The sequence below is a fragment of the Cherax quadricarinatus genome, chromosome 50 (assembly GCF_038502225.1).
Source record: "Cherax quadricarinatus isolate ZL_2023a chromosome 50, ASM3850222v1, whole genome shotgun sequence".
NCBI classification, from domain to species: domain Eukaryota; kingdom Metazoa; phylum Arthropoda; class Malacostraca; order Decapoda; family Parastacidae; genus Cherax; species Cherax quadricarinatus.
In genome coordinates, this window is record NC_091341.1 from 8,108,567 (window position 1) to 8,127,481 (window position 18,915).

Sequence of the window (18,915 nt, forward strand, 5' to 3'; positions counted from 1 at the left end):
CAGGTTGTCCACCACCCCACAGGTTGGCCACTTCACAGATTGTCCACCACCGCTCAAGTCCACCTCACAGGTTGTCCACAACCCCACATGTTGTCCATCTCACAGGTTGCCCACCACCCCACAGGTTGCCCACCACCCCACAGGTTGTTCACTGCCCCACAGGTTGTTCACTGCCCCACAGGTTGTTCACTGCCCCACAGATTGCCCACCACCCCACAGGTTGTTCACTGCCCCACAGGTTGTCCTCCACCCCACAGGTTGTCCACCACCCCACAGGTTGTTCACTGCCCCACAGGTTGTCCACCACCCCACAGGTTGTTCACTGCCCCACAGGTTGTCCTCCACCCCACAGGTTGTCCACCCCACAGGTTGTTCACTGCCCCACAGGTTGTCCTCCACCCCACAGGTTGTTCACTGCCCCACAGGTTGTCCTCCACCCCACAGGTTGTCCACCACCCCACAGGTTGCCCTCCATCCCACAGGTTGCCCTCCACCCCACAGGTTGTCCACCACCTCACAGGTTGTCCTCTAGCCCACAGGTTGTGCACCACCACACAGGTTTTCCACCACCCCACAGGTTGTCCTCCACCACACAGGTTGTGCACCACCCCACAGGTTGTCCACCCCACAGGTTTTCACTGCACAGGTTGTCCTCCACCCCACAGGTTGTCCTCCATTCCACAGGTTGCCCTCCACCCCACAGGCTGCCCTCCACCCCACAGGTTGTCCTCTATCCCACAGGTTGCCCAGCACCCCACAGGTTGTCCACCCCATAGGTTGTCCTCCACCCCACAGGTTGTCCATCTTACAGGTTGTCCACCACTCCACAGGTAGTCCACCACCCCACAGGTAGTCCACCACCCCACAGGTTGTCATCCACCCCACAGGTTGTCCTCCACCCCACAGGTTGTCCTCCACCCCACAGGTTGTCATCCACCCCACAGGTTGTCCTCCACCCCACAGGTTGTCATCCACCCCACAGGTAGTCCACCACCCCACAGGTTGTCCTCCACCCCACAGGTTGTCCATCACCCCACAGGTTGTCCTCCACTCCACAGGTTGCCGTTTACCACAATCTGTCACCTCTTTTGCTGTATTTCTTTGTCTTTGCTGTTGTCCATCATCCCCTGGTAAAACTCTACATAAAGCGAAGCGTTTCCTGCAAAGTTTTATGTAGAGGAAAAAAGCTGCCTACAAAGTTTTGCACAGTGAAAAGTTACACAAAGATTCGTTCTCCCTACCTCTGAATGTTACGTCCTCCAGTAGTTGGTGGTGTTACAGATGCACATAATGACAGTGTGGGGCAGAGCTGTATAGGGTAGGGATGCAAGCAGAGGGCAGGATGGAGAAGGTCTGTAAGGCGAGGGGTAGTGTGGGGTAGGATTGTAAATTGAGGGCATTGTGAAGCAGGTTGAAAGGTGAGGGTAATTTGGGGCACGGTTGTAAGATTGAGAGCATGGCGAGGAAGGTATGTAAGATGACGGTAGTATGAGGTAGGGTTGTAAGGTGAGGGCAGTATGAGGTAAGGTTGTAAGGTGAGGGCAGTATGAGGCAGGGTTGTGAGGTGAGAGCAGTATGGGGCAGGGTTGTAAGGTGAGGGCAGTATGGGGCAGGGTTGTAAGGTGAGGGCAGGGTTGTAAGGTGAGGGCAGTATGGGGCAGGGTTGTGAGGTGAGGGCAGTATGGGGCAGGGTTGTAAGGTGAGGGCAGTATGGGGCAGGGTTGCAAGATGTGGATAGTGTAGTGCAGGGTTGTAAGGTGAGGGCAGTATGGGGCAGGGTTGCAAGATGTGGACAGTGTAGTGCAGGGTTGTAAGGTGAGGGTCGTGTATGGCAGAGTTATAACATTAGTATTTAAGTGATCAAAATTATGATATTCACCATGGTCTTGTTGCTGTCATGTTATCTAGCTAGCTAGTTCAGCTCTTAATTGAGAGGCTCAGAGTAACTGAAATTTTAAAGCAGTGTTCTTTTTGTTATTTTTGGAAGCATAAATATCAATGATACCTTCAGCATACAGATTCTTGATATTTTCGAATTTGTAGATTCAGCTACAATATTACTTGTTCTACTATCACTACTGTTGTTGTTATTGTTCTTCAAATAAGTCTGCGTCTGTCGCAGGCAGGAAAAACTACGTTCAGATGATGCAAAATCAACTGGCAGAACTACACTGGTGCATACCAGATTGTACAGATCTCTAAAACCATCATAGAATAATTGATGATTTTCATCACAAGTGAGAGACTGAAGGAAATTATGGGGAGATGATCCTTTTACCCCCCTCCCCCACCGGGCGCCTCCACTGAGTGCGCTGCACAGGCACGGAAGGAAAAAAAAAACGAATATCTTGATCAGCGTCGGAGCAAACACTAGATAATGGTAGGAACTGTAAGGAGAGAAAATAGTTTAGTAGAATACCTTGTTTGCAAAGTTTACGTCCAGCTGATCCTTGAGAGATACATTTCGTGCCCACAACTTCCGTGAGGAGACTATTTCAGTGCTCTACAAATCTGAAAAAAGGTCTTACCCACATTCGTGTTCATCCTCATACCACGGAGTTTCATACAAGTATCACATTTCCTTCAAAAGCATCATCATGCTTGGCTATACCGATCGTTGCTGTATAACCCTTGTGGCTTAGCGCTTCTTTTTTGATTTTTGATTATAATAATATACCGATCGTTTAATATCTCAAAGCAAACGTTTTCTGAGAGAACAATTTGAACGATTAATTAAAGTCTTTTATTTCAAATAATTTGACTTAATAAAGGTCGGAGTTTTGTTGTTCTTTGTACCTTCTTAATTTTGTCTACATCTTATATATAGAGTACAGCCATTCATATAATAAGGGAGTAACATATTCAAAATGGTATCTGACGAGAGCATTGTATAGTGTTAATGTTATTTCGAGAGTTTTATGCACAAAGTTTCTTGCTATGAATCTAAGCATCCTGTTAATCTTGCTGCGTAGTATATTTGAGATCTTTGCTTATGACTTTTCCAAATTATTTTTCTTCCTTAGCTGTGCGAGTGTTTCCATATAAGCTGTACTCATTTTATATTGTATCCAAGGTGGATTATCTTGCGCTTGTCCACATTGAAATTCGTATCCCACGCTTTTGACCACTGTGACAGCAACGGATGCAGCACAACTCTCTAATTTAGTGTCATCTGAAAGTTTTACAATTTTGAATCCAAATCTCAATTCTAGATTATATATATATGTATTAAAAACTGGACTGGGCCGAGGACAGACGCTTAAGGTATTACACTCATCATATTTCTCCACTCAAACACTTCGCCATTTAAAACTGATCACTGTGTCCTGTCAGTGAGCCAAACACTGTTCCAGTCATGAAGGCTGTACCCTCTTCTGTGAACTTTAATTTACCAAGTAATTTCCGGTGTGGCAATTTGTCAGACACCTTCTGGAAGTCGAGGTACACTACAACTGTATGGACTTCGTTGTCCCAGTTTTTGTAAATGTAATTGAACTCCAGTAAGTTTGTGTAGTAGACAGTTTTCGCAATGAAACAAAGTTGACTTTTTATTGAAGGGTCATTCTTTTAACGGAAATTAAATATTTTGTCCTTAACTATAGTTTCCTTTAGTTTACCCACAAATGTCAAGCTATGTGGCCATAATTGAGAGCATAAATATTAGAGGTAAATTAGCTTGTATTCAATCACATATTTCTTTGCCTTCCGCAGTATATTTATTAAGTGCAGTCCGATATATAGATTCTTAATATATTGGCCGATTCATAATTCTTCGGGCCCTATGGATTTATTATGTTCAGCTCTTCTAGGTACTTTTATGTAGCTGTATTGATTTGACTGATATTTAGTGACTCGGTCTCATTTCTTACAAAGATATGTGACCTAGGTATATTGCTTCAGTTTCCAAAGTTGAAGACCGAGCTGAAAGCGACATTGAGAAGAGTCCAGATCTTTATTGGCGCTTGTCACTGTATCGTCACTGACTACTGACACTTGTCACTGTATCGTCACTGACTACTGGCACTTGTCACTGTATCGTCACTGACTACTGACACTCGTCACTGTATCGTCACTGACTACTGGCACTCGTCACTGTATCGTCACTGGCTACTGGCGATTGTCACTGTATTGTCACTGACCACTGGCACTTGTCACTGTATCGTCACTGACTACTGACACTTGTCACTGTATCGTCACTGGCTACTGGCGATTGTCACTGTATTGTCACTGACTACTGACACTTGTCACTGTATCGTCACTATTATAGGCCCTATTTTGGTTTATTATTTTTCTTGCTTTTGACATAGAATGAGGAAAAAACATTTTGACTGTAGGGAGTGACATATGTACGGAGTGGCTTCGTGTATACGGAGTGGCTTCATGTGCAGGGAGTGGCTTGATATGTAGGGATTGGCTTCATGTGTAGGGATTGGCTTCATGTGTAAGGAGTGGCTTCATGTGTAGGGATTGGTTTTATGTGCATGGAGTTTCTTCATATGCTGGGATTGGCTTCATGTGTAGGGATCGGCTTCATGTGTAGGGAGTGGCTTCATGTGCAGGGAGTGGCTAGATGTGTAGAGAATGCCTCCATATGTAGGGAGTGGCTTCGTATGCAGGATGTAGCTCATATGCAGGTGACTTTATTAGCAGGGTGTTAAACTACGAACTGTGTTTACAAGCTAGGGATGGGGTCTATAAAGTGTTAGCGAACTTGTAAGCAAAGGCTCACCATCCCTTAATGTATTTCTTAAGTACAGAAATAGTTGAAGGTGTTACACTTTTAAAACTTGTTTATAATTAATATTTATGGGAAGCACTAAACGCTTATGGACCATTCAACGCGAGGAGTGATGGAGGCTCGATCATCCGTCTATAAATCGTGAGACTAACACACTTACCTTTCTGCAATTACGATATCTCTCGTTTGCTTAAATCACCATTTCATAAAATTGCTAGTATACAGCAGCTTGCCTCTCCCATTAAATCACCCCTAATACATCAAAGCCCTAGACACGCCTCAGTTTTTCCAGGGGCGGCCCTTAACTGCTTGCTGAGAGCCCTAAACAAGGGTCTCCCTCATTAACCAATGGTTCACTTTTAAAAAGATCCCCAGAATCGATATTTATGTTTAAGTGGATATTGCGAGCGTTGCCTCACGTCTGTAGGGAGGGAGACGACGTAACTAGTTAGCATAACCTGGCACGTGTAGGGAGACGACGCAACTAGTTAGCGTAACTTGGCACGTGTAGGCAGACGTCGTAACTGGTTAGCTTAACCCGGCACGTGTTAGCGTAGCAAGAACGTATAGGGAGGTGATATAACCAGTTAGCGTAGCCTAGGAAGTGTTGGGAGATATAACTGTACACAAATAACCCGCACATAGAAGAGAGGAGCTTACGATGACGTTTCGGTCCGACTTGGACCATTTACAAAGTCACACTCATCTCTTCTATGTGCGGGTTATTTGTGAATCGTTCCAGTCACGGTATTGTGCCTTTTTTGTTATTTATGATCTAACTGGTTAGCGTATCTCAAACGTGTAGGGAAAATGTACAGGGAACTTTCACTGCCCGAACAGATTTAGTGAATTACCCGAAATATTGGGAACACTCAGGTCCCTTCAAGTGTACGACGAGAAAGATGCATCTTAATTTATACCTTAAAAATTCAGGAGGGATTGATACCAAAGTTTACACCGAAATCACACCCTATGAGAGCAATAAGACTAAGTAAACGGTGCATTATACTTCCAGTGAAAGCAGGGTGCAATGAGTACCTCTTACCTTCATACATAAAGTAAATTATCAGCAGGCTACTGGCTTTTTTAAAGAAAGAGCTGTTTAAGTTCCAACAGTTAGTTCCTGGTCAGAAGGGCTGTGGCACCTTCGTTGTACTGTATGCGGCTAGCACCAACAACCCCGAGGCATGTTCGGGGACTGGGCCGCGAGGTCAGTGACCCCCCCTGAATCACCTTCATTTAATGTTGAGCAGGTCATAGATTTTTGCTCCTCCTCTTTCTACATGAAGTTATGATGAAACTGTTCTCAGTGGACGAGGTTAGGTCGTACACACCTCTGCAGCTAGCAAGTACTCCCTTAACTCTCTGTAGGACTTATGGCATTCCGTTGATGTGTATTTTCTTCAACGATACTTATATTTTAACTTATGCTGAGTGCTTATGCATGTGTAAAAAAGTTTTCTAGGGAAGTTAATTTCAGGTTCTGCATAAACTCTACAAGGATATGAAGCTTTGTATTACGTAAAGCGATAAATGACTTTTAAATGTCAGCAAAATACATTTTGAAACCTCCCTTGATCCTGACTCACTTTTTTCCCCCTAGATCCTCCTTATTCATCCCGTATAATGTATATAACCGGAGTATACCCGGGGAGGGTTTCGGGGGGTCAGCGCCCCCGCGGCCCGGTCTGTGACCAGGCCTCAGTGGATGAGGGCCTGAACAGCCAGGCTGTTACTATTGGCCGCACGTAAACCTACGTTCGAACCACAGTCCGGTTAATCAGGTACTGAATTTAGGTGCCTGTCCAGGGCCTTCTTGAAGACAGCCAGGGGTCTATTGGTAATCCCTCTTATGTATGCTGGGGGGCAGTTGAACAGTCTTGGGCCCCTGACACTTATTGTATTGTTTCTTATCGTGCTAATGGCGCCCCTGCTTTTCATTGGGGGGATGATGCATCGTCTGCCGAGTCTCTTGCTTTCGTAGTGAGTGGTTTTCGTGTGCAGATTTGGTACTAATCCCTCTGGGATTTTCCAAGTATATAGAATCAACGTGTCGGTTCTTTGAACCATTCATCTACTATATATAATCAAGTATTTCTCCTGCCTGCGTTCCAGGAAATACAAGTTGAGAAACTTTAACCGTTCCCAGTAATTTATGTGTTTTATTGTACTTAAGTGTACCGTGATGGTTCTCTGTACATTTTCCAGGTCAGCCATTTCACCTGCCTTGAAAGGCGCTGTTGATGTGTAGCAGTATTCCAGCCTAGATAGAACAAGCGATCTGAAAGTCATCATGGGGTTGACATTCCTAGTTTTGAAGGTTCTCATCCATCCTATCATTTTTCTAGCAGATGCGGTAAATACAATGTTGTGATTTTTGAAAGTGAGATCCTCTGACATTATCACTGCCAGGTCTTTTACATTAGTTTTTTGCTCCATTGTGTGTTTGGAATTTGTTTTATACTCCGATATAGTTTTAATTTCTTCACGTTTTCCATATCGGAGTATTGAAATTTTTGTTCGTTGAACTTCATATTGTTTTCTGCGGCCCACTCAAAGATTTGGTTGATGTCCGGATGGAGTCTTAGAGTGTCTTCAATGGCGGATACTGTCATGCAAATTCGGGTGACATCCCTGTCTATGTCAGATATGAGGATGTGGAACAGGATGGGGGCGAGTACTGTGCCTTGTGGAACAGAGCTTTTCACAGTAGCCGCCTCAGACTTGACTCTGTTAACTACTACAATTTGTGTTCTGTTTGTTAGGAAATTATAGATCCATCTACCAACTTTTCCTGTTATTCCTTTAATACGCATTTTGTGCACTTTTACACCATGGTCACACTTGTCGAAGGCTTTCACAAAGTCTGTGTGTACTGCATCTGCGTTTGGTTTGTCTTCAAGAGCATCTTAGTGGTCCAGTAGTTGTGATAGGCAGGAGCGACCTGCTCTAAACCCATGTTACTCTGGGTTGTGTAACTGATGGGTATCTAGATGAGTGGCGATCTTGCTTCTTAGAACCCTTTCTAAGATTTTTTATGATATGGGATGTTAGCGCTGTCTGTAGTTCTTAGCTGTTGCTTTACTGCCCCCTTTGTGGAGTGGGGCTGTGTTGTTTTTAGCAGTTGTGGGATGACCCCTGTGTTCATGCTCCCTCTCCACGAGTCTGGGCCTGAGGCAGTGCGCATGGGCTTGTCATTTATCGCCTTTTCGAAGCCATGTGGTGTTAGGATAATATCGGACAAGATTGAATCAACCAAATTCTGAGTCTCGGTCATAAAAAAATAATATATGTCTTCAACTCTTAGTCTGGTTAGCGGCTCTCTAAAAACTGAGTCATACTGGGACTTCAGTAACCCACTCATTTCCTTGATGTCATCTGTGTAAGACCTATCTCGTCTAAGTCGGGGTCCAGTTTCTGTTTTTTTTTCCTTATAACGTTGAAGGGATCTTGATCCAAAGAACTGAAGCCACCCTTGGATCAAACTTGATTGCTTTTCAGTCTCCATGCTCTATATGACCCTTATAGGTTTAGCGCTTCCTTATGAATATTATTTATTCTCCCTTTTTCTACTTCAGCCCCAACCCCCGACCCACTTGCGCTCCCTCTTCCCCCCTATTTTAACTAATTCCAACTTTTGTGATAAAATTTTTAGTTGAAACGTTATTAAACTTTCAGAATTTGGAGAATATGAAAATAATACGTATTCGTTTAATTAAGGAATTCCAACATAATAAATCTCTCTTTTCTCAATGAAAGCTTTATCTAGTTACTAACTTCGGAAAGTGACAAAGCTCTCCTTGAGCGAAAGTTCGTTTGTAATTAAAGCTTGGTCTGTCTCTTATGTTTTAGAGTCAGAAGTAGCCTTATTCCCTGTCTTTCATACAAAGACTTCTCAAGTTTCTTCCTCTGGTTAGCTGAATGTTATAATATTGGCTGGCTTGGGAGCCATTATGGAATCAGGTTAACGAAAAAAGGTAATTTGTTTCTTAAGCGCTACATAAGCTTCTTTAAAAATTGACTAGCAAGGAAAATATTGCTAGTCATTCGGATTCCGTTAACTCGTTCACGTCACAAAGGAATTTTGGACAAATAGGTAAAACCTATTGACAAACAAACAAGCGCGTTTTTTTTCTTTTCATTTTAAACGCATTTCTAATTGCTTGGTTAATTGAAGTGTAGTTTGATCCTTATATTTGGGATGAAGCGTCGTTAGACTCTGTTAATTGGGACTGAAGTGTAAAGGTGTTTGCAGGAATTTGTTTATATTATTGAAACTTTATTTCTTTAAGCATTTCTTAAATTTCTTCTGCATTTAGTATATTTTTTTTATGGTTACTTTGGTGTAACACAATTTTTTGTATTTCAGGTGAGTGAGTCTGATGGGTAGCTGCGTTTGGTAAGTACTGTATTTTTGCTGAGTATTCCACTAACTGCAGTAATTTAGTATATTTAGCATTGCTTTGTTTTTAAAAGTTATCAGATGTGTTCTTCATTTGTATGTCACATATCACTCGTTTAGATACATTTAACTTGTTAACCGATTTCATCTAGCAGTAAATAGAGAAAGTAGTAATTATTCTCATGGCTCAAATGGTAGAGCCTTCGACTCACATTTGAAGAGTCTGGGTTCGATCAATGGAAGAGTGGAAATGTTGGAAACGTGTCCTTACCCATGTTGCCCCTCATAGTAATAAATAGATACCTTGGAGATAGCCTACTGTTGTGAGTCGCATCCTGAAGAGGAGCACCTAGGGACCCCAACGGAAACAAGCCAAATAAATGGTCTTTCTTGGGTTGCCCTCATTAAATCTCGGGCTAATAAACTGAAGAAAAATAATTGTTTTATTTCCGCATCGTAGGTGTCCGTAATTTTTCAGTTTACCCATTTAGGCCCGTTTTCTTCTTGCGAGTCGGCGTTCCATTCTTTATGGAGCCATGCGTAAATTTAGGACAAACTTTAGAATATTGTCTCCAGCTGAAGATTATATTCGGTTAGTAACCCTGGGATACTAACCCTTCGGGTTAGTATCCCAGGCCAGGATAGCCCAGCTAAAACACTCTGGCTTATTTCTGTTCGGATCCTTTGATCCTTTTTCCCCAGGATGCACTGTGCTCCCCTGTGAAAAAACTTCCCCTCAATCCTTCAGCTGCTGCCTTGCAACACTGCATAGCTCCTGATGACACACCGAGAAGTGTGAAAGTACTTGAGCTAAAGATTTCCACCCCCCGTGGCTTGTCTTGCATTGTTAAGATCGCCTCTCTGCGATTGTTTGCATATAGCTATCTATATATCTCTATATATATATATATATATATATATATATATATATATATATATATAAAATGTCGTGCCTAATAGGTAAAACTGGTCAATTAGCAAGAACTCATTTAAAATTAAGTCCTTTCAAAAAATTTTCTCTTATACGTTTAAAGATATATTTGTTAACCCTTTATCATGTTGGGCCGGAAAAAAAAAATAATTATAATTTATAATTATAATAATAATTATAATTTTGCACCAAAAGAATCTTAGAAAACTTACCTAACCTTATAACAAGCGCAATGTATTTTAGCCTAATCCAACTAAATATATTTTAGATACGTTTACAATGATTTAGGAAAGTTTTCTAAGGCTCTTTAAACGTATAAGAGAAAATTTTAGAAAGGACTTAATTTTAAATGAGTTCTTGCTAATTGACCAGTTTTACCTATTCGGCCGATACATTATATACAATGTACTTTACTAGCTTGATGTAAACTAAATATAGTGAATTGTCTCGTTAAATTGCAAATGTTAGATTTTTTCGTTTGTTCTGCTTCAAATTAAGTGATAACACGATGATATAATATGAAGCAACCGGGCGCTAAACTACTAAGATTCGCTCTCTCTTTCTATCATCATTACTAATTCTATGTCATCACTGAATGCTCTTAACTCGTATAATGACTCCAACAACATTCTCATTGGAGAAGCCAGGTATAGATACTCAAAAGTCAAGGACAAAGGAATTAATGTACAATTGCTATGGATTCGATTACTCCTTCATGATAAAGTTGATATGTTAGCCAAGAAGAGTACTCAGAAGGAGAATGTAGAATATAACTTTGGTATATCTGTGTCTAGCATTAGGAATAATATTAGGGGAGAAGTAAATAATGAAAATGATTGTTATATGAATGCAGTTAGAAGCCTGAGTAGATCTATAACCCACTATGATAACATGAACATAGATAAGTATGTTTATGGAGCAACGTGTAATGTGAACAGACTGACTGATGTTGTAGTGGCCAGGCTTAGGCTTGGTTACAAGTAATTCTGGCAGTTTGGGAGACACACAGATGATCAAACTGAATGTAAATTATGTGATCAGGCATATGGTCACTGTCTTGAACACTATGTGCTTAATTGTCCACTTATTGAGGAATACAGAGATAGTATAATAACTTATGTGACATGTCAAGATATCTTATTAATGAAAATAAGATACCAGATATACTAAGCAAATTTCCTAAATTTGCTTGTAACAGATAAGTGAACTATAGATATGTAGATATAAATCCGTATGTATTCCTGTTAACCCTTTGGGGCCTAGTTCCTAGGCCTTTTGTGTATCCATATGCTCTTGCTCTGCCGTCCACAGGATGGTTATGGGGTGCACAATAAACTAGCCACTTCGGTGGCAAAATCTAAAAAATCTAATATCTATCTATCTATCTATCTATCTATCTATCTATCTATCTATCTATCTATCTCTCTCTCTCTCTCTCTCTCTCTCTCTCTCTCTCTCTCTCTCTCTCTCTCTCTCTCTCTCTCTCTCTCTCTCTCTCTCTCCCCAATACCAGACAGTACATTTCTGGCTTTGATATGCCCTAGAGAAACTATTTTCCAGTTTTGTTTCAGAGCATTCTTGATCAATGTCAGTGTCGTGTGTCCACATTAGAGACCAATCAGTTGTTGTTGACCAAACTACAGTTGGGTTCTTTTGCGATTTCTTTCATCGCTGTTATATTGGGGAGATTGTTCTCTTTCATCGCTGTTATATTAGGGAAACTGTTCTCGGTCGACTGCAACACAAGACTCGCGCGCAGTTTTCACACCGAGCTGTGCCCAGCACCGCTTTCTCTACCTTGTTACCTGGAGTTTACCTTAGGTACCATTGACGGTCAAAGACTTTTTTTTGATTGATTAAACCATTTATTAAAGACTACGTCGAATTCATTTTAGGTCTGTTTTTCAGTGCCTGCTCTCCTTTGAGTACCCCACTCTCAGTGCAGATACACTTTGATATTTCTCTTAAAACTAACTTAGCTCTCCAACTTTGACTTTCATTGTTAGCTCGTAAGTTCATTTATTACACTATTATCCTTAACCGATAGCTCCTCTTAGCCATATAGCGCTGTATGACCCATACGGATTTGATGCATTTTGCATCTGTAATAATGATAATAATGTGAGAACACAAGGCAAATGCCGCAAAGGAAAACAAATAATAAGAATTTTTAAAACTAGAAATAATTATAGTGGTGACATTCAGATTACATGTACTTTCACGCTTAGAATATTGTCTCCTGTTAACGCCTTCATTCAAGGAAAGAGATGAGAGCTGGACAGCATACAAATATCGTTTACTGCCCCCGAGGACCCCATAGAGAATGTAACTTTCATAACCTACTGGAGTGAGAAATATGGGAGGAAGTGCAAACAAACCAAATGAAAAAACAAGAGCATGATGGTCCAAGAATATGCTAGAACAATTGTAGAGGTTTTCAAGAAGAATCTGGACCACTACCTCATGTTAGGACCAGATTAACCAGGCTGTGGTGGCTGTGTGAGTCAGCGGGCTACGAACAGCAGCAGCCTGGTTGAACAGGCAGTTAACAAGGACGATTGGCCACAGGCTGGCCCTCGAAGATAAAAAAAAAAGGAACTTGAAGCCAGTCAAAGGCTCATCATAAGCCACTTGTTAACACAGAAGAACGGTGGGGTATTGTTTTTGTGGTATCTACCTGTACAAGGCGAGACGATGTTGTAAAGTGGTGTCTACAGAGGAGCACGGTGGTGTGTTCCAGTAGTAGTGTCTACAGAGAGGCACGGGTGCAGTGTTTTATCTATCCTCTGGGGAAACTAGATAGCAGCGCTCGGTAATATATTTACCCCCCGAGTTTCGGGAGAAGGTAATTACGATAACGAGAGTTGTGTTAGAGAAGTCTCGTTGGATAGATGCCGTGCGAGCATGTTTATAGACGAGGCTACCATACTGACACTAGGTGCAGAAGAGAAGGATGATACGGTGATCTTTAAGAGGGTAGCGGCGTCAACTGGTAAAGTTGAGACTAGAAGAAACAGCAAACAGTATGTTTTAAATCCGTAACATAATTAATATCCATGGGAATTTCTAGTGCTGTACCCTGGCGTTGTTTTGCGTATCAGTTAGGAATATACACCTGCTTGTTAATGTAAATATTTAATTAGCCAATCACGTGGCAGCACCTCATTGCCTAAAATTATGCAGACATAGTCAAGAGCTTCAGTTGTTTTTCAGACCGATCATCAAAATGTGGAAAAAAAAAACTTTGAACGTGGAATGTCTCAGAAACTGCTGATCTAGGATTTTCACTCACAACAATCTCTGGGGTTTACAGAGAAAAATGTGATAAACGCGAAATATCCGGTGAGCGGCCAGACTAGTTCAAGCTGACAGGAAGGTGACAGTAAATCAAATAGCCATGCGTTCAAACAGTGGTGTGCGGACGAGGATCTTTGAATGTATAAGCTGAACCTTGAAGTGGACGAGTTAAATTTAGCAGCTGAAGACCATACCGGGATCCACTCCTGTCAGCTAAGAAAGGAAACTGAAGATAAATTGGGCACAGGGTCACCAAAACTAATCAGTTGAAGAATGGAAAAACGTCGCCTTCTCTGACGAATCGCAATTTTTGCTGCGACATGTAGTAGATGATAGGGTCAGAATTTGATGTAGCTTCTTTGGATATTCACGGCATGAGTGTGCAGCCGACAAATGTGCTGTAACTGCATGATGCTATTATGTCAACATAGACTAGGACCTCTAAGAAATGTTTCCAGTACTTTGTTGAATCCATACCACGAAGGATTCAGGCTGTTCTGGGGGCAAAGGGAGGCCCTACCTAGTACTGGAAGGGTGTACCTAATAAAGGAGCCACAGAATGCATATTGGAAGAACTAGCCGAGTATCAGGTACCAGAAAGAGATTCTGGTACACTAAATGTAACTAGAATCGTGAAATGTCCTAGTGGAGGATGCTAACTTGTTTGATTTGTTGTAACTACGAGAACAGAGCTAAGGTGGTGGCCTTCCGTCTTCAGTATTTAGTGTTGCTAGTTGTGCCATCCTATACATCTTAACATTTCATGACATATTTTTAGTATTTCAACGCATATTACAGGGTGTTCCAGAAAAATGTGTACACATTTAAAAAAAAAATAACCACTTATATTGGAATCAAAATTTAATTGGCCTCGAGGTAGTCCTGCACGCATTTAGCATATGTCGTTAGTCGCATTTGAAAACGAAATATAAAATTACAAAAGTTCGTTTCACATTCAAGCAACATAAATTTATTTGTTCTGTGCAAATACAGCGGAGACGTGAATCTACAACTCAACCTCCAACACGACTAATAATTTCAAGAATGTGTGATATATTTGATATTACTGTGTAAAATGCGTACAAGCAGTGATCTGCGTCACCTCGCCAATGAACGAGTGGGAGCATACCTGGAGATTGACGTTTCTTTACCCGGAGGTTGAAGTTTCTCTACTTTCTACCAGGAAGTTGATGTTTCTCTACTCTCTACCAGGAAGTTGATGTTTCTTCACTCTTTACCCGCAGGTTGATGTTTTTCTATTTTCTACCAGGAGGTTGTTTAGTTACTTTCTACCAGGAGGTTGATGTTTCTCTACTTTCTACCAGGAGATTGATGTTTCTTTACTCTCTACCAGGAGGTTGTTTTGTTACTTTCTACCAGGAGATTGATGTTTCTCTACCCTCTACCAGGAGATTGATGTTTCTCGACTCTTTACCAGGAGGTTGATGCTCCTTTACCCGGAGGTTGATGTTTTTCTACTTTCTACCAGGAGGTTGTTTCGTTACTTTCTACCAGGAGGTTGATGTTTCTCTACTTTCTACCATGAGGTTGATGTTTCTCTACTTTCTACCTGCAGGTTGCTGTTTCTTTACCCTCTACAAGGAGATTGATGTTCATCTGGAGGTTGGTGTTTCTCTACTCTACCAGGAAATTGATGTTTCTCTACTCTCTACCAGGAAATTGATGTTTCTCTACTCTCTACCAGGAAATTGATGTTTCTCTACTCTCTACCAGGAAATTGATGTTTCTCTACTCTCTACCAGGAAATTGATGTTTCTCTACTCTGTCAGGAGATTAATGCTTTTCTACTCTTTACCAGGAGATTGATGTTTGCCTGCTCTCTACCAGGAGGTTGATGTTTTTCTACTCTCTACAAGAAGGTTGATGTTTTGCTACTCTCTACAAGAAGGTTGATGTTTTTCTACTCTCTACAAGAAGGTTGATGTTCCTCTGCTCTGTACCAGGTCGATGTTTCTTTTCCTTGTACCATGAGATTGAAGTTTCTCTACTTTCTGCCAGGAGGTTGATGTTTCTCTACTTTTTGCCAGGAGGTTGATGTTTCTCTACTTTTTGCCAGGAGGTTAATGTTTCTCTAGTCTCTACCAGGAGGTTGATGTTTATTTACCAGGTCACTGAAGGGGTTATATGAATGGGGAATGTCTTACGTAGAAGCTACATAACAGAAACCTGTGGTGAACACCAGAGTCTGCACATAAATTTCCATCTCCGTATTAAGAGTAAAAATTCAGAACTCAAATGTAGATATGAAAGCAATATGAGACAGAAATTATGAAAAAAATAAATGTATATGTGCTAAATAAAAAAAATAGTCAACTTGTAAATGTAAGAGATTTATAGGCGAATTTTAAAAAATCTTAGAGGTTTATATTCGGAAATAGACTGGTACTAGGAAACCTTTTATACGACATTTCACCGAAGGATTGGCCTTATCAAAGTATGCTACTTCATAAAGTTCAGCGTTATGTGAAACAGTCGTATGAGAGGTTTTCCTTCTGCCAGTGTCATTATTTCCACTTGTCGACTTAGTCATTGTTTTCCAAGATTTGTGTGTTAGATTACACGAACAAGAGAGCTGGCTCTAAAGTTGCACAAGAAATTTCTGCAATCTACCAACCCGTTTCTGAGAAGGTGCAACTTTTACCCACAAAATGAAAGAAGCCTATTAACCCTTAAACTGTCCAAACGTAGATCTACGTTTTTTCAACATTTGAAAGTATGTAAAAAAACTTAGACCTTTTTTTTTTTTTTTTTTTTTTACATTTGAAAACGTGTAAAAAAAACTTTGATCTACGTTTTTTGTTATATTTGAAAATATGTAAAAAAATCGAAGATCTACTTTTGGAGCACTACGAATGTGAACGTAGATCTGTTTGAACAGTTTAAGGGTTAAAGGAAACCCCTAGAAGCAGCATTAATCAACCAACAACACAACTTTACCATGTCAGAAGAACAGCCAAAGCCCTATGTAATAACGATTGCTATAAAAAATGTACATCCCAACACCAGATTTAATTGGGAAGCCTCACACCATCACACTGACACGTTCCCCAGGAGTCTCACTCTCACGAAGGGCAATAATATAATTCAAGCCAAACTCCAGTTTGTTTGTTTTTTTCAGGGACTACCAAGCGCAGGAGCTAGCTTAACCTCTCGTCCAGACATAATTATATGAGATGTTTATTATTCTCAATTCTGCTGAAGAGGACCTCACACCAAGGTTGAAACGTACAGGATTTTTTCTTTTTAGGTATTCATCAACATGTCAGCAGACACTGATGAAGCACCATATTAGTCCTGTGTGTGTGTTTCCCATTTCGAAAATAGTGGCAGAATTGGTTTTCCTTGACCAAAGCGCATTAAGCACACGTATGTTGTGTGTGTGTGTGTGTGTGTGTGTGTGTGTGTGTGTGTGTGTGTGTGTAATAGTGAGCAGAGCAGGAGATAATTACCAGTACCACTCAAAACTCCTCAGCATTACTAGGGCTTTGTGGGTCCCTCATACCCACCATAAAAGCTGAATCACCTCATTGTCCACTCCAGTTTTGCATACATGGAGAGAGAGTTGCCTACTTGGGGTCCTCGTATATAAAGTAATGAGTTTGCCCCTGCACTATTTACATTTGTTGAAGCAGTAAAAAAAATAGCTGGCATCGTACTTAATTTTTTGAGGTCAATAAGATCTAATTCTTGGGTTCTCTTGTACACTAACTTTGTTTGGCCACTTGTTAGATGTACTATTGAGTAATTAACCCATTATTTGAATGACTGCTATAGTAATTTGCTTATTACGACCCTAACCCCCTTGAGTATATAGGATGTAACTTGTACCAAGCTTTAAGTTTTGCTGACGTTATAGACCGGTCCATCTCTGGGTTTTTGCAGTCAGCCAGGTTGACGTACATTGTCCCCTGTCTGGGATGCTGCAGTCAGTTATTTTCACAGACCCAGGTCCTGCACAATTTCTCGTTTTATCCCATTGTATTTCTCAATTAAGGTGTATCATACGTTCATAGCGAGTTATTGTTTGCAGCTGTATGTTTAGGGGTTTATGTTATGAAAGGGAGGTGGAAGAGGAGGAGGAGGAGGTAGTAGAGGTGGAGGAGAAGGGGAAGGGAAAGGAGTAGGAGGAAGAGGAGGAGGAAGAGGAGGAGAAGAAGAGGTGGTGTATTTTACTAATTAGGTGGATTACATTTATTTTTGCTCTCCATGCTATTTGTTTTGCATTCGTAATGTGAAGGTCAAACAAATCAGCTGTTTATTTTTGTATTATTATGTTGTCAGTCCTTGTTACCTCAACATATTGCGTAAACGGTAACCTACCTCTCTCTCTCTCTCTCTCTCTCTCTCTCTCTCTCTCTCTCTCTCTCTCTCTCTCTCTCTCTCTCCACAAGCCCAAATACGCATCCACCAACCAGTAACTAAAACACACACACACCACTAACTAATGTAGTCTCTGCAGCACACATTAATTCATCCTGCGCCAAAGATTGTTTTTAACCTAGATATCTAACTTTTCACTTTTGTCTATCCCTTCCACTCATTTCCCGTCACTCACCCCCTCCCACTAATCTCCCCTCGCATTTACACCCTCTTCAAACATCTATCATCCTGTATCGCCATAACACCTCCCACAGGCTTCCCCTCTGTACACAACCTTTTCTTAACCAACAAGTGATTCTCTCCAATGTTAATTGGTGCCAAACTGATATCAACCCGTCCAATGTGCTGTCCATCTTGTTGACGTCTTCATTGTAGGCCCAGACAGTTATTGTCGGGTAATTATAGGGTATTAAGACCACGAGAGGTTTGTGGTAGTTTTGGTGTTTTCTTAATCTTTGTTTAAAGGAAAACCGTTCGGTGCTATGGAAGAATGAAGACGCAATAACATGGTGGAATTAATTTACAAATATACCCCACCTAAAAGAGGACACTTAGGATGTTTTGGACTGTCCTGGGCCATTATCAAGTCAACGCTTGAGGAGGGAGAAATAGTCAAGAGTGGACTCAAGACACTTATAACTGAAAACGTTTCAAACCTTAGGCCATAAATCCCTTCAAATAAATGTTTTAGAAACTATCAACGTTCAAGGAGTGAAATGTTTTCAGTGAAAGTGTCCTAAGTGTGAATACATTTGTGTCCATTTCTACAAGTTGTCAGCAGTCGTCAGCCTTCTTACTGATAATGTTCCAGGACCTGAATGTCGTCTTAAGCTTCCTCTCTTAAGTGTGGGATATTTGTGAATGGTTGTGTATTTCTGTTGTATGTTCGACTTGCTTCCGTGAATGTTCCACGTTTATTGCTATTAAAGGTTAAAGAGGCACAATACCGTTACAGGAACAGTACACAGATAACCCTCGTAAAGGAGACTAAAACTTACGACAACATTTCGGCTCGACTTGGACTAGTGAATGGTCCAAGTCGAACCGACACGTCATTATCAATTACATTCTCCTATATTCGGGTTATTGAGTTTATTTGCGGGTTATTTGTGTATCGTTCCAGTCACGGTATTGTGCCTTTTTGTT